A 14868-nucleotide genomic window follows, 5' to 3' on the forward strand; every position below is an offset into this window, starting at 1 on the left:
CTTATTGTCTGTAAAATGCAAGCCCAGATATTTTACATAATCTTTTTTAAAGCTTTTATTGAAATTTATTATACTATACAATGCAATGAAAATCAAGATTAAAATGAGGGGGGAATGTAGGGTAAAGGGGGAAGAGGGGAAAAAGCATTAATTTCTGCCTATTTCCAAAATAACAGGGTAATATGGGCCACTATTACACTGTATTAAGTACATCTTAAGCCTCAACATTTTTCCTTACCTTTAGTTGTTGCAATCCATTTCTATAACACCATAACTATTAACTCTTCACATTAAAATTTATATTCCATTTTTTTCTATTTGGAGCATAAAAAAACAGAAATGATTTCCTAATAAAAGAGGACTAAGTACACCACTTTGTTTGCAATGATCTTGATATCTCAGTCAAATCAATTTTTCCCATTGTGACATATGGGACTTTTATTATACTTACCTATTAGATTTTCTGCAGTATCATCTATAATGACAAAATTCATAGTATTCTTTCAAGTTCTTTGACCAACTTTAAAGAAACTCTAAATGTATCTTTAAAACCATCTTCTTTGCAGTTACAATTAATTCTAATATATCATTTAAAAAAGAAGGAATTTTTCTCTCATATTAGAGTTCATTATTAATTTTCCATTATTCAAATGTAATAGAAAACAAAAACTCAATCTTCTTTCTTTTCCTCTTCCTCTTAAACATAAATATTTTTAATCAATTTTGATAATATTTATACACTTTAAGACTAACTTATTTATCCATTTTCAAACCCACTTTTTAAAGTACAACACGATGAGTGTAAATGTTTCTTTTAATTTTATAAATATTGAACCAATAAGATACCGGATACCAATTAGTCTTTTGAATTTTAGTCACTCTCTCCAGCATGTGCTCATGAAATATTTCTTCTTCAGAATGTCTATTGCATGAACATAAACTATTTTTCTCAATAGATTCTCAGATAAAGACTTTCAAAACAAATATATCAGCATTGTCAATTTCAATTTTGAAGTAGAACACCAAAACATGTTCTCTTGTGGCTCGTAGTCTTAGTTGCAATTTTCTTTCAGCTGCACAGGGAGAGTTGTAATTAAACCATCTTCATAGTACACACTGTTACTGTCAGATCTATATTGATCTATATTGAAAAAACAATTGAGTCCCTTATGATATCAAATTCTTGTGTAGTAACCTCAGTGATTTGATAACTTTCTACCCTTGATAGCATTTCTGGCTTATCAATATTTCTTCTAACTACTAGAGTATTTTATTCCTCTTTTGTAACATATTTAGAGTATAGGATGACTGTAAAATGAATTATTTTGTCAAAGTATTCCTCCAAGATGTTTTAAGTTCTTTTGGCATTATTTGTCTCTGGTTTGATTATCACTAGTCTTTGGCTCCCTCTTGTGGTCAGGAAATAAATCTTTAAAACAAGGTCTTATAAGTCAGATATATTTTGGCTAGTTTCATTTAAAATTAAATGGAAGATTTCAATGTCTCACAACAAACAATTCAGAGTTGCAAAATATAACTCCCAATGGGAATGACAAATTCATAAAAAGACAACATTAAACCATGATTTGAAATGTTTATGTTTTTCCAACAAAGTTAGAAAAGAAAAAGTATTCCATGCTTCCCTATTTTAGCTCATCACTGGCAGCCCTTCTCATTGTTTTGCAATAATAATTCCCTAAAACTGGGCTAATATTCATGAAGGACTAACAGATTATGGTTGAATTTATACTGCATTTGTACTTCCAACAAAAGGTCAATATCCAGTGAGGAAAGAAGATTTTAGAAATAAACCACAGGCTTTAGGGATGGTTGTAGAGAGAATCATGACTCCCACCCCCAACCCCAGGGATGAAATTCAGCAGGTTCTGACTGTTTCTGGAGAACTGGTAGTTCAGTAACGGACTTCCAGTTTGCTCTTAGGGCTGTTTTTTTGTGCTCTGGAAGCCTCTGGAGGGTCTCCGGGGGGGGGGGACTCTTTTCACCCTCCCCAGGCTCCTATAAAGCCTCTGGAGCCTGGGGGAGGGTGAAAAATGGCCTCAAAAAATAAAGGCTAAAGTCAGCTGGCCAGCGCGCGCAGGTGCACTGGCCAGCTGACAGGGCAACACCTCACATGCCCTGATAAATGGCTCCTCGTGCCACCTGTGGCAGGTATGCCATAGGGTCACCATCCTGTCCCTATTTTATGTCCCCAGAAAAAGAAAAAAAAAGCAGTTGCTCAGGCAGGAACTAAAACGATGAAAGTTTCAAAGAAAAGAACCATTTGCAAAGGCTGGAAGAGAGGGAGAGGGAAAACTCTACCCCTCAGCTGAGCAAAATAGCTTCAGGTGAGCTGTGAAGAGCATTCCACAAATGGATACATTGTATCCCACTTGAAGGAATGTAGTGAGGAGCAACTTCTGCACTTCGGACTCATGCAAACAGAACTGATGGGATTAAGCTAATAAAACACATAGAACCTACTAAATTTATTTTTTTTCTCCCTTCCCCAAGGCTGGACTTGACCCCTTCCCACTCGGAAAGCCACAAAGGGGAAAATCAAAATATCAAAGGCACATTATTAAACTAATCAAATACCCCATCAGGCATCTCAGTCACAAAATCCCAGAAAGGTATAAAAATCATTTCTGCTCACCCTTGCAATCTGCCACCCAGAACCCACCACTGTTTTCTCTGCAGTATCTGTGGCTTCCAAAATAAAAACTTCCTTTTCAACAGCTTGTTCCTAGCTTCTTATTTTGTTCATCAGCACTGATTGCATTGTCCTGGCTGGAAGGAACAAACTGTAGATTTTTCTTCTTACATGGAGAAGTTGAGAGAACAGATCCCTAGACCCTAGTCTACATTATCTATATGAAGGGCTTCTGGCAGAGGATGGGCTGCAGCTCATAAGAAGCAAGAAGAATTCATTTGGAAAATGGGTCCGCTTATCGGAAGGATTAAGCTAAAACTGAGTGGGGAGGGTGACTAATCTTTAGGACCTTTAGGACCTAATCATGAGCATAAACCCCAAGACAACCAATTAAACAAGGAGATAGGAAATAGTGGGAAGGAATGAACTCAGAAACAAAACAGGAGATGTAGAAACAAACACAGGCTCAGCCATAAAGGACTTGGATGCCTATACACTAATGCTCAAAGATTGAAGAATAAACAGAGTGAATTTGAAGTATTAGGGCACAAGAGGAGCTATGATGTAGCTGTGATTATCAAAATTTGATGAGATGAAACTCATGACTAGAATGTACTGTTAGAAGGATATAAATCATTCAAAAGAAACAGGCCTAACAAAAGAGGAGATGGAACTGCATTATACTGTATGTAAGTATTCACTACACATCTATAGAAATGTTATTGTTAGTTGCAAAGTCATATCCGACCCATGGACAACGTTCCTCCAGGCCTTCCTCTACCACCCTCTGGAATCCATTTAAGCTCACGCCTACTGCTTTAGTGACTCCATCCAGCCACCTCATTCTCTGACGTCCCCTTCTTCTTTTGCCCTCAATCTTTCCCACCATTAGGCTCTTTTTCAGTGAGTCCTTCTTTCTCATTAGGTGACCAAACTACTTGAATTTCATCTTCAGGATCTGGCCTTCTAAAGAGCAGTCAGGGTTGATCTCCTCTAGGACTGACCGGTTTGATCACCTTGCAGTCCAAGGGACTTGTAGGAGTCTTCTCCAGCACCATAGTTCAAAGGCCTCAATTCTTTAGCGCTGAGCCTTTCTTATGGTCTAACTTTCATAGCCATACATTGCAACTGGGAAAACCATAGCCTTGACTATATGCACTTTTGTTGGCAGGGTGATGTATCTGCTTTTTAGTATGTTGTCTAGATTTGCCATAGCTTTCCTCCCCAGGAAATTTATATAGAAATACCTAAAACCAAGAACAAAACTCTACTTGAATACATATGGGTTAATATAAAAGGGGGAAAGAATGACATTGCCATAGGTGTATACTACAGGCCACCCAATGAAACAGGAGAAATAGATAAACTTTTTGCTAAGATGGAACTTATTGACATCAATTGGGAGAAAAACTGCACCAAGTGGGAAAATTGAAGAAAGAGACTCAAGGGCTAATTCTGGTTGCCCAATATCAAACCTTAAGAACAAATGCACACAAATCCAGAACTGAAAAGACAGCAGTAGACAGCAAATTAGACTAATTAGCTGCTGCAATAAGATTGCATAGACTGACTACAAGCAATGGTATGACAAAGTAGCAATAATGGTGCATTGGAAGATCTACAAGAAATATTTAGTCAAGCAAGAACTAGTGGGACCATAAAATAGAGAAAGTCATAGAAAATAAAGAAGCTAACTTACTCTGGGACTTCTGAATTCAAACATACACACATAAAGCTCCAGACTTAATAATTGTCAATAAGAAAGAAAAAAAAGACTGAATAGTGGATGTGGCTGTACCCGGAGACAACAGAAGAGAAGAGAAAGAATTGGAAAAGATGAAAAAATATACATCCAAATAGAAATAGAATGATTGTGGCAAAAGAAAGCAAAGGTTATAACAATAATAACAGGTACCTTGAATGGTATCCCAAAAAACTGGTGCACCACTTGAACATTATCAGCATTGACAAATTCACCATCAAAAGATGATTTTACTTGGAACAACTTACATCTGCAACAATATACTGTATGTAACACCACCAAACACCACATCTACCTTTCCCAAATCTTCGAGGACTTGATAGGTAGACAAAATGCCAAATCCAGTCTGAATGTCTGACTGACTATGCAGCAAACCATAAGAGTTATAATAGGGATAATCCATATATATATATATATATATATATATATATAATGAATGATTTCTTTTACAACCCCCGGTATGCCCAAATATGGGAGGAAGGTCACACTTTCACTCTCTGTCCTTCGGCTCGTCATAAGAGACCATCCAGGCAGAAACCCAATATTTTTACTGTTGCCTTTTTGTTATATTTGTTGTATTTGTGCTGATAAATAATATATATATATATAACAAGAACACAGCTTGGTTAAAGGAAGGATAAGAATTTAAAAAATGAAATGAAATAATTTGTATGAACAGCAGAAAGGTGAAAAAAAAGCAAAGATCATCAAGAATTGGTCAGCACCTGGTGAAGATGAATTGCATAGATTTTGGTTGAAACACCTGATTAGTCTATTCTACACCAAATATTTGCCAAGCAGTTTAACAACATACTGCAAGAAGGTGAAATTGAGGAATGGCTAACATCTGGCAAAGGCTACCTGATCATGAAAGATCCAGCAAAGCAGATAGCACCAGGCATCTACTAGCCCTATTACCTGATTACCTGCGAGAGTGAGCTTGCATTGAGGATACAAGCATTCTCACAATCCGATGGACCACTTCACGAATCTCTAATTCCTAGGCTGCTTTGGCAATGAGACACACACGCACACTGCAGACTGGGTGAAAATGGTGATTTCTGGCTAAACCAGAACACTTTTTATTAGGAAAGTTCAAAGAAAGCTAGTCAGCAGTTAATACAAACAAAGGATCTCACAATTCCAGAATCATCAATTTGTATACAACAATTACTAAGATTAAATTTACCACACACTCCGCCCTCGGCAGCGAGCAAATAGTCTAAGGCTAAACGATTTTGCATAATATAAGTTCTTGACAATACACTTTCTTTTGCAAGCTTAGTTAATGCCAATGCAGTTTCATTTGTAATTATTTCTAATACAGCTTGTAATCTAATAATGCGATTTATCATGTATATAGGCGTTCTATATCCCCACGAACCGTCTTGTGCCCACGTTGCAGGATCATAATATGCAATAATTCTCTCAGGGGGCCACTCATCATCCTTCCAGTTACCTATTTTTATCCCTTTGGAAAGATCTATTGTACGTTTACGTCTTTCAAGAGTATCATATACAGGGACTCCCAATTTCTGTTTTTTCTCTATAGGCATTAGGAAGAATGATGGTTGAATCGCCCCCAAGATGCATGACCCATACCACCCTGCGGGTAACATATTATAGGCAAAATTACCACATATCCAATATAACCCATCAGGTGAATTCCACACAATAGTATCATTTTCAGGGTCTGAAAGTCCTTGTAACTTAGTTACTTCCAGCAATGAGTTTTCAGGTTTGGTCATATTAGTTTGTGAAACCCAAGTGTTATTTTCCCACTCATTAGAACATTTTAAAAATCCCATAGGTTTATTTCTTTTAGTCTGATTATTTTTATTTCTGGTATAACATATGTGACCTATTATATGAGAGGTAACTTGCCAGGTTTCATTGAAGTTGTTATTAAAGGTGAAGTTCCCTTTCCATTGTGCTATTTCAGTATAATTTGCTTCTTGTACATGCCATGGCCAGCGATCTCCCATAGTGGTTCCTCCACATACAAAACAATTTTTTAACATAAGTTCTGTAGCAACTTCTTGAGCCAAATTAATAAACATATTTTTTGCTTTTGGAGGTGTAGGTAGATCGTTAAGTTTAGCAATCTCCTGCTCATAACTCCAAAAAAACTTTACAGGTTGATTTGTCAATTTTGTTGCTTCAGTTTTTACAATGATATATCCATAAGGATCCTTTCCTGCTTTATCTATACCAATACCATAATGATAGTATCGGGTGCCTAAAGTACCTGCTACCTGCACAGAAAGGCAGAGTGGTGTGCAGTGATGGGATTGACAATCAGTAGTGACTGGAGTAATAGAAAGATCGAAATTGTTAGGTCCATAGCCACTTGTATACCAATATACACTCGGTTGGGTATAGCCTCCATGTGCTGAGAGTGTCGAGCGAGTGAATAAATATCTATGGTTTTGGATATATGATTGTTCCCACGACTGTCCTCCACAGGTTACCCCCGCGGATCCTGTTCCTTGCCCTATAGCAATTGCTAAACATGTATCAAAACAAACAATGACAGGTGCCATTCCCTTTGAAACATTATGGGCTATGTACACTGATAATCTTTGTGCTGTAAGAAATTGATGTTTTAAACTAGATCCTCCTTTATAGCCATAAACATAGATGCTACTTGTTATAGGTCCTACCGCTTTTGGTTCATAACATTGTATCCCATTTTGTGTATAGCATTGATTGTATTGTGTATTGTTATGTGTGCATGGTGGTATTAAAGTTCCATTGCATTCAGGTTTCATAGTATAATATATTAAGGTCATAGAAATTTTTGTGCCTTGTTTGGTTTTTTGTAAACAGGCTGTGCAAATGTCCTCTTTTATCTCTCTTTTTGTAAGGTGGTGAAAGCTGTCTCCTCCTATCTCTTGTTGATAACTCAATAACGTTAAGAACCACTCACTAACTGGGGGAAATTTTATACTTGCTCTTGAAGTTACTTCTGTTTTTATCATTTTATTAGGTAACCCTTTTTGGTATTGTGTGCATTGATACCAACCTATAGAATTTTCTGTGATTCTTATTCTAATATGTGAAGAGCAGCCATTCTCTTTCGGGTGTGAAATACCTCTCACATTTTGGAATGCCTTTTTGTATTTTGCAGGCAAAAATTGCCATGTAATTAAACACGCTGCAGCTGGATTTTTCAAATAACAAGTTAAGGTAACTTGTGTATTGGCTTCTCCATATGTATTGTGAGGGTAGATGCATATCCCTTGAGAATTGCAGTTTTCCCCATTGGAGTATGGAATGATCGCTCTTTTTGAGCGGTTGTGTGTGAAAGGAATTTCTTGAATATCCTCCACTATTCCCTTCTTATTTTTGCGTTCATATTCACATGCCCCCCATACAATTAAAAGCATAATTCCCATCCCCAACATCATTAGCAAAAGGTGCAACAGAAAATGCTTACAAGACATCGGAGGAGCCCAAAAATCCCAAAATCCCATTTCCTGTCCAGGCGAAGGTCCTCTGAAAAATGGGCATCGGGGCTGACGTACTCTGGGAACATATGACCGGCCAACGACCTGTTCCGGACGGATTTTCATCTTGAGTACTAGATATCAAAAGAGGGGTCAAGAGATTCTTGGTGATAATGGTTATAAAAGGATTGTCAATAGCTTGTTGTACTGTTGGTGTGATACGGAGTTCAGTAGTGATACGGGAGGGATCGGTGTAGTTAAAATATTTCTGAAGATACTGTTCAATTATCACAATGTCACACGGGATCTTGCAGTCAACGCACAGCTCACAGGAATAACAGTGGGAGCAGCAGCAATTCTAGTCGTCTGTTGTTTGAAACAAAAGGGATAGGCTTGCTTCGGGATCCTTTTTATCATCTGTCTTCACTGGTCTCTCATGAAACGGTCGTACGCATCTTCCAGGAACCCACAACACTCTGTCCGGGAGTTGCACAGCAGCGTATCCACGTCCCCAAGTAACGAGCTCCACTGGGCCCTTCCACTGAGGGTCTGGCAATTGTCTGTAATAAACAAGAGGGCGGGGAGAAACTACGCTATGCTGAAAATGTCTTTCCCCAGCTGTGGAAGCTATGGGTGAGCCTGTAAGATTTAAAAAATTCTGTGTGTATAAGGCTTTACTCAAACGGTTTTGGATTTCAGGCAGCCCTATCTTAAAGGGGCCTTGCTGCTTATCAAGCATCATTTTTAGTGTTAAATTTGCTCTTTCTACAATTCCTTGTCCTTGGGAATTGTATGGGATGCCAAATTTATGGACAATTTTCCATTGATCACAAAAGGTAGCGAATGCAGCGCTACTGTATGCGGGTCCATTATCTGTTTTAATCTCCAGGGGACTTCCTAAAACTGAAAAAGAGCGCATACAATGGTTGATCACTTGTTTGGTTGTCTCCCCCCGCTGTGGGCTTGCAAAAATAAAACCTGAAAAGGTATCCACTGTGACATGAATATATTTCCAGGGTGCGAAGGAAGGGTATTGTGTGATATCCATTTGCCATATCTCACAACGCTTAATTCCTCGGGGGTTAACTCCCATAGGAATTGCGTTACCTTGCTTGCTACAGGTTGAGCACTGCTGGATAATCGCTACAGCCTCAGTTTTTGAAATTCCAAACATCTTCATTAAGGCTTTTGCATTTTGATGAAAATACTCATGGCTTTCCCATGGAGTTGCAAATCCAATAAAACTTTCCCTAGCGGCTTTGTCTGCATAATCATTTCCCTCTGTTAGCATACCAGGAAGTGACTGGTGACTCCTAATATGAGCCACAAAATATTGAAATTTTCTATCCACAATTAATTGCTGTAACTGTAAAAACATATCTAACAATTGCTTATCTAGGGCTGGTGAAAGATAGGCATCAAACAAGTTATTAATCACTTGGTAAACATACAATGAATCCACAATTAAATTAAATGTTTGGTCTTTTAATTTCTCAAATGCTAATATGGATGCAGCCAACTCAGAACGCTGTGCTGAACTCTGAGGGTGCGTGTGGTAAGTCACCCACTGTCCTGAGATTTGATACACACATGCACCCCTGTTCTTAGTTCCGTCAGCAAAAACTGTAACTGCATTTTTAATTGGCAGTTTACTTTGTAAGGAAGTCAATTGTAAATGTTGTAGATTCAGTAACAAAAACCTATAATCTGTGGGATAGTGGTATTTAATTATCCCTAAATAGTCACTTAAGGCCAATTGAAGTGTATCTGATATTTGAAAATATTTTTCCCACCAAGGTAGTGGATATGGAACGTAAATAGTTTCTGGATCCGTTCCCAGTATAGCTCGAGCTCTCTCTCTTAATTTTATAATTATCTGGGATAACAATAGAGGTTTTGTTGAAACTGTTCTCCCCGGGCTGTTTGCTAAGTGTATCCATTCAATCACTAACACTTTGTTCTGTTGTGTTTGCAGCAAACACCCTGTGGGCAAGTTTTTGGTATTGAAAATAGCAGCTGAGATAGGAACGTGTGAAACCATCCTGTCTACCCAGGTCTTTGTTAGGGCTGCCTCAATCACCTGAATACACAGTTTTTCTTTGTCCCCTATGGTTAGTATAGCAGCAGGCTCCTTTCCTCCTGCCAGCAATGCAAATAAGGGTTGTAATTGACTCGTAGTTAATCCCATGTAGGGACGTGCCCAGTTAATTGAACCCAAATATTGTTGTAACTGCACCAAACTACATTTATCCATTTCAGGTAGTTTTGGAATTACTGGTGAGGCATGAGATGTCATGATTTTATGTCCCAAATATAAATATGGTGGCATAGTTTGAATTTTTTCTGAAGCAATTTTAAATCCTTTATCATTAAATCCTTGTATGATCTCTTTTATAACCTGTGAATAAGCATTTTGTGCATTCTTTTCTATTGCTAGCAAGATATCATCCATGTAGTGGTAGAATAGGATACCTTTATACTTGGCTCTAAAATGTTTTAAAATATTATTAATGTAATATTGACAAAGCGTTGGGCTATTTAGCATTCCCTGGGGTAAAACTTTCCACTGATACCTTACTGTTGGCTCACTATAATTTAGTACAGGAATTGTAAATGCAAATAATACTCTGTCCTTTTTATGTAAAGGTATTGAGAAGAAGGCATCTTTTAAATCAATAACTGTTAATTCATAATTCTGAGGAATGATATTAGGATTTGGTAAACCGCATTGCAAGGGTCCCATGGGACGAATCACTTCATTTATCTTTCTTAAATCTTGAAGCATTCTCCACTTCCCTGATTTTTTCTTAATTAAAAATACAGGAGTATTATAAGGGCTATTTGACAATTCTATTTTTTTATCTAATAACAACTGTTGCACAATCTCTTTTAAAGCTTCTAATTTAACAATAGGGAGGGGCCACTGTTCAATCCAAATTGGGTCATTGTTTTTTAATGTAAGCTTCATTAAAGGGTCCATTTCATTTATTTTTAATACAAAACATTCATTACCATCAGTTCAAAAAGCTATACGTAAGCCAATGAGCTCTATTTTCTCACTGTCTCTCTCCCTCTAGGTCTGAAAGCAGTTACACACACACTTCTTTCTCTCCCCCCTTCTCCTGTTTCCTTCCAAGGAAAGACTCAGGGGGAAAGGAAGGGGGGGGAATGGCTGGGTGTTAACCTCTTACAATCTCTCCTTTGTTCTCACTCTGCCTTCTCTAAACAAGCTTGGAAATGATAACACGCAAGCATACACACATACCATTAAACAACTTTGCAACTTACTGTTTCTTTATATAAAAGAAATCAAAGTACGTGCATACCAACTTTTACCATTCAACATATATTAACACTGCAATCAAACTGCTTGTGTAAATTAACTTCACATGCAAAATCCTTTGTCATGCATTCTTCAAACAGCGAGGAATTTCAGAGAGCAGTTTAAATCCTAACTACTCTTCTCACCCTCACGGCTTCAAGCCAAAGCCCATTTACAAACTTCAAACATCAATTTTAGTCAATTCTCCTCTTTCTCTTTACCTCTATTCACTTTCTTTTTCACTCTACCTCTCTCTTACTCTTTTTTCACTCTCTCTCTACCTTATTCCAAAGTTAAGGTTGCCCCAAACTGAGACAACAAATCTCTCCCCCACAAATTAACATGCAATTTTAAAATAACCGGTCGGATACGTGCCTTAATCACAGAACCTGGGATGGACACCTAAGAATTTTTTTAACAGACATTACATCAAAGTAATCAAGTCCAATTACCTAGGTCTTCCCATTCAGTCAGGCTTTACCTCATTACTTACTAAATTTCTTACTTTTGCTCGAAGTTATGCCCATTCTATCTCCTTAAACACATCATTTGCATCTGGGTGGGGCTCGAGCTCTACTTTTCTTTTAAAAGACAACTATTACAGCTGCAACAATTTTCATCTGATGGTGGCCAGAAAGTCAGCAAATTTGTTATAAAATTGAACACTTTAAAATCCCTGTCTTTTGGATTGAAGTTATCTTATCTACAATTACCTTGAGAGTGCACAAAAACTTAGGCACACATTCATGCACTCACAAAAACATTTTTTTCCATTCCAATTCAGATCTGACACGGGCTTTTATAATTAGAGCTGCAAAAGATGCAGGTTTCTGAGAAATGAAACATCTGTGAAAAAGTTTCAGGTGCTCAGGCATAAAAATGTGTTTAAAGCAACAAAAGAAAAATTAGATGAGTCAGTAAGAAAGGAGTAACAAGAACTCCTTGAGACAAGAAATTACGATGAGGAAAGACTAGGAGAGACATTGTAAGAGGGACATCGTGGGGGGTAATGGAAGAAAGGTAGCCGGGATCACCGGAAGAAAATAGGAAAAGCCTGGCAGATTCACTTGCCAAGAGATTGAAATGAGAAGGAAAATAAAAGGCAGCCTTTTATGTCGGGCTAGCCGAATGCCCCAAAATTAATCTCCCGACTGTGAAACAGACAGAAGCGTAACGTTGAGAAGCTTCAAAGGCATACATGCAAGGGAAAAGAAAGCCTTGGATTCAGAGTGAGAGTGTGAATTTAGCAAAGAGGTTTTCAAATATAGCAGGGGGGTGTCTGTTCCCCCCATCACGGCTTGTTCATGAGTTTTTAAACATTCCGTGATGATCTGCCAAGTGGAAAGTATTTTAGCTGCTGAATACCATTCATTTGGCAATAAAACATAATTTTCAGACAAACTCTGCAATAAACCTTGCACATGTGGAGACAATAATCCATAAGTTGTTATGGCTGATTTTAAATCTTTTAAAACATTATGTGACAAGGGGGTGAACACAGGGTTTTGTCCTGTAAAATCAACAGGAAAGGCAGCCATTAATTTTAGGTCCTCCAGTTTCACGTCCTCCCCACTTCTCTTTTTTTGCATTCCTGCAGTGAGGGGACCGAGTGAATACTCAGTACTTTTTAAAGCTGGATAAATATTAGATTTTTCTGCCTGAGGAGCCTGTTGTTTGATTTCTTCTTTTATCTTTTCTACAATCTCTGATGTGATTTCCTCTTTTACCTTTTCTACAATTTCTGTTGTTACTTCTTCATATTTAGGAGGGATATTAAGTTTTTCTGGGGTGTTAGATGTTTCTTCTTGAGGAGTTTGCTTTAAAACCTCCTCTTTGCTTTCCCTTTTCTCTCCCCCTATAGCCTTTGTTGTTATTTCCTCATACTTGGGAGGGGCAGTGGGTTTTAGAGATGCTAATTCATCTGCCTGCTTTTTGGAAAGCGTGAATGTGTCTCCGTGATGAAGACAGAGAGCGGTTAAAACAGCCTTCCAGCTGATTAATATTATTGTGGGTGCTCTGGGCTCCTCGTGTAAATAGGAGCCTATTTTCTCCCATGTGTCTATATTAAGAGATCCAAATGTTGGGTAACACGGGCAGTATTGCCAAATGTATCTCATTAATTCTCTAACCTCTTTTTTTGTAGGTAGTTCACTTTTATCCTTTAATATAATTTTATGAGCTCCAATTATCTGTCCAATTTCCTTAAGGTGAGCCTTCTGCTCTCTGGACAGGGGTCCTGTTTCCTTAAGGTGGGCCTCCCGCCCCTTAGACAAATCTTTCCCCATACTTACGTAAAGTGCACTGGGTAAGAGATGGGGATATTGGACACGCTGAAAGTCCGTCCGACCTGTCCGGGCCTCCCTGCGTCGCACCTCGACTGACTCCTGGCGTTGTAAAATGGATCACGTCGGAGGTCACCACTTGCGAGAGTGAGCTTGCATTGAGGATACAAGCATTCTCACAATCCGATGGACCACTTCACGAATCTCTAATTCCTAGGCTGCTTTGGCAATGAGACACACACGCACACTGCAGACTGGGTGAAAATGGTGATTTCTGGCTAAACCAGAACACTTTTTATTAGGAAAGTTCAAAGAAAGCTAGTCAGCAGTTAATACAAACAAAGGATCTCACAGTATGTTACAAATCACTTCTTGATTACACATTCTGGCAGAAAGGGCAGGGAGGAGGGACAAAAGGTACTCTTTGATAAGGGGAAATGAGGAGGTATGGAATTGTAAATCACATAAAGTGCTACATTTCAGCCTAGGCATATGGAGTCTTGTTACATGAGGCGGCAAAAGGATGCAAGGCTAATTCTGTGTGTTTATATCTCAGATAATAGAGGCCTCTCATCTCTGTGTGTATCTGTGTATTGCTATTCACATAGACACTCGAAATGAATTCGGCTTCCTTATCTAAAAGCTTTCCCAGGACTGTTTTTTCCATATGGCTCTTGGCAAATGTTCACTGGGATCCTTTGATCCAGATAGATATTCTATCCTATCCTATTGATCCCAGCTAATTTCACCCAGCCAATTATGGGGTAGTTTCCCACAATTACCAACAGTTTTTCTGGTGAAAAATGGGCTACAGGATGCATACCTGTTGGCTGAGCAATTAGGGGCACCAGCTGTAGAATTACTGGAAATAGCAATAACACTTAGACTTACCATATTTTTGCACTATAAGATACAACACCCCCCCATGTGGGTAGAAATGGTGCGAATATTGCAGTGAGGTGGGAGGGAGATTGGAATGTTATTAGAACAAGCCCCCCCCCCCAAAAGCTAATGGCAGGTAATACTGAATAGCCAATTTCCTCGTGTAAAGGGTCTCTTGCTAATTCACCCTGCTCTAGTTTGAAAGCTATGTCAAACACCTTCTGTGGGTCTGTAGCTCTAATTCTTAATAGTCCTGTAGTATAAAAAGCATGTTGGTATAGATAATTCTTAACTCTGGCTTTCCAAAAAAAGATAATCTGACCGAGAAGAATGTGGTAGTCAGAAAATTGATGGAAAAATGATGTATAAGCAGAAATAGAGCAGGAAAGCCTTAGATTTGAGGGGAATATGAAATGGCTTATTAGTTGTGTACAAACAGACACTGACTATATTTCATAAACATTTTAAGCAGAGGATTGGATGATGACTTAAAAGTCTTTTCCAATTATCATTCTATGGTT

At 38.2% G+C, this 14868-nt stretch overlaps 1 protein-coding gene across 1 annotated transcript in view; it reads left to right on the forward strand.

Annotated features, from left to right (window-relative positions):
* The window catches only part of FRRS1L (ferric chelate reductase 1 like), a 49030-nt gene that overhangs the window by 10105 nt on the left and 24057 nt on the right, over positions 1 to 14868 (forward strand). The window lies entirely within an intron of this gene.

The sequence above is a fragment of the Thamnophis elegans genome, chromosome Z, assembly GCF_009769535.1.
Source record: "Thamnophis elegans isolate rThaEle1 chromosome Z, rThaEle1.pri, whole genome shotgun sequence".
In the NCBI taxonomy this organism is placed as follows: Eukaryota; Metazoa; Chordata; class Lepidosauria; order Squamata; family Colubridae; genus Thamnophis; species Thamnophis elegans.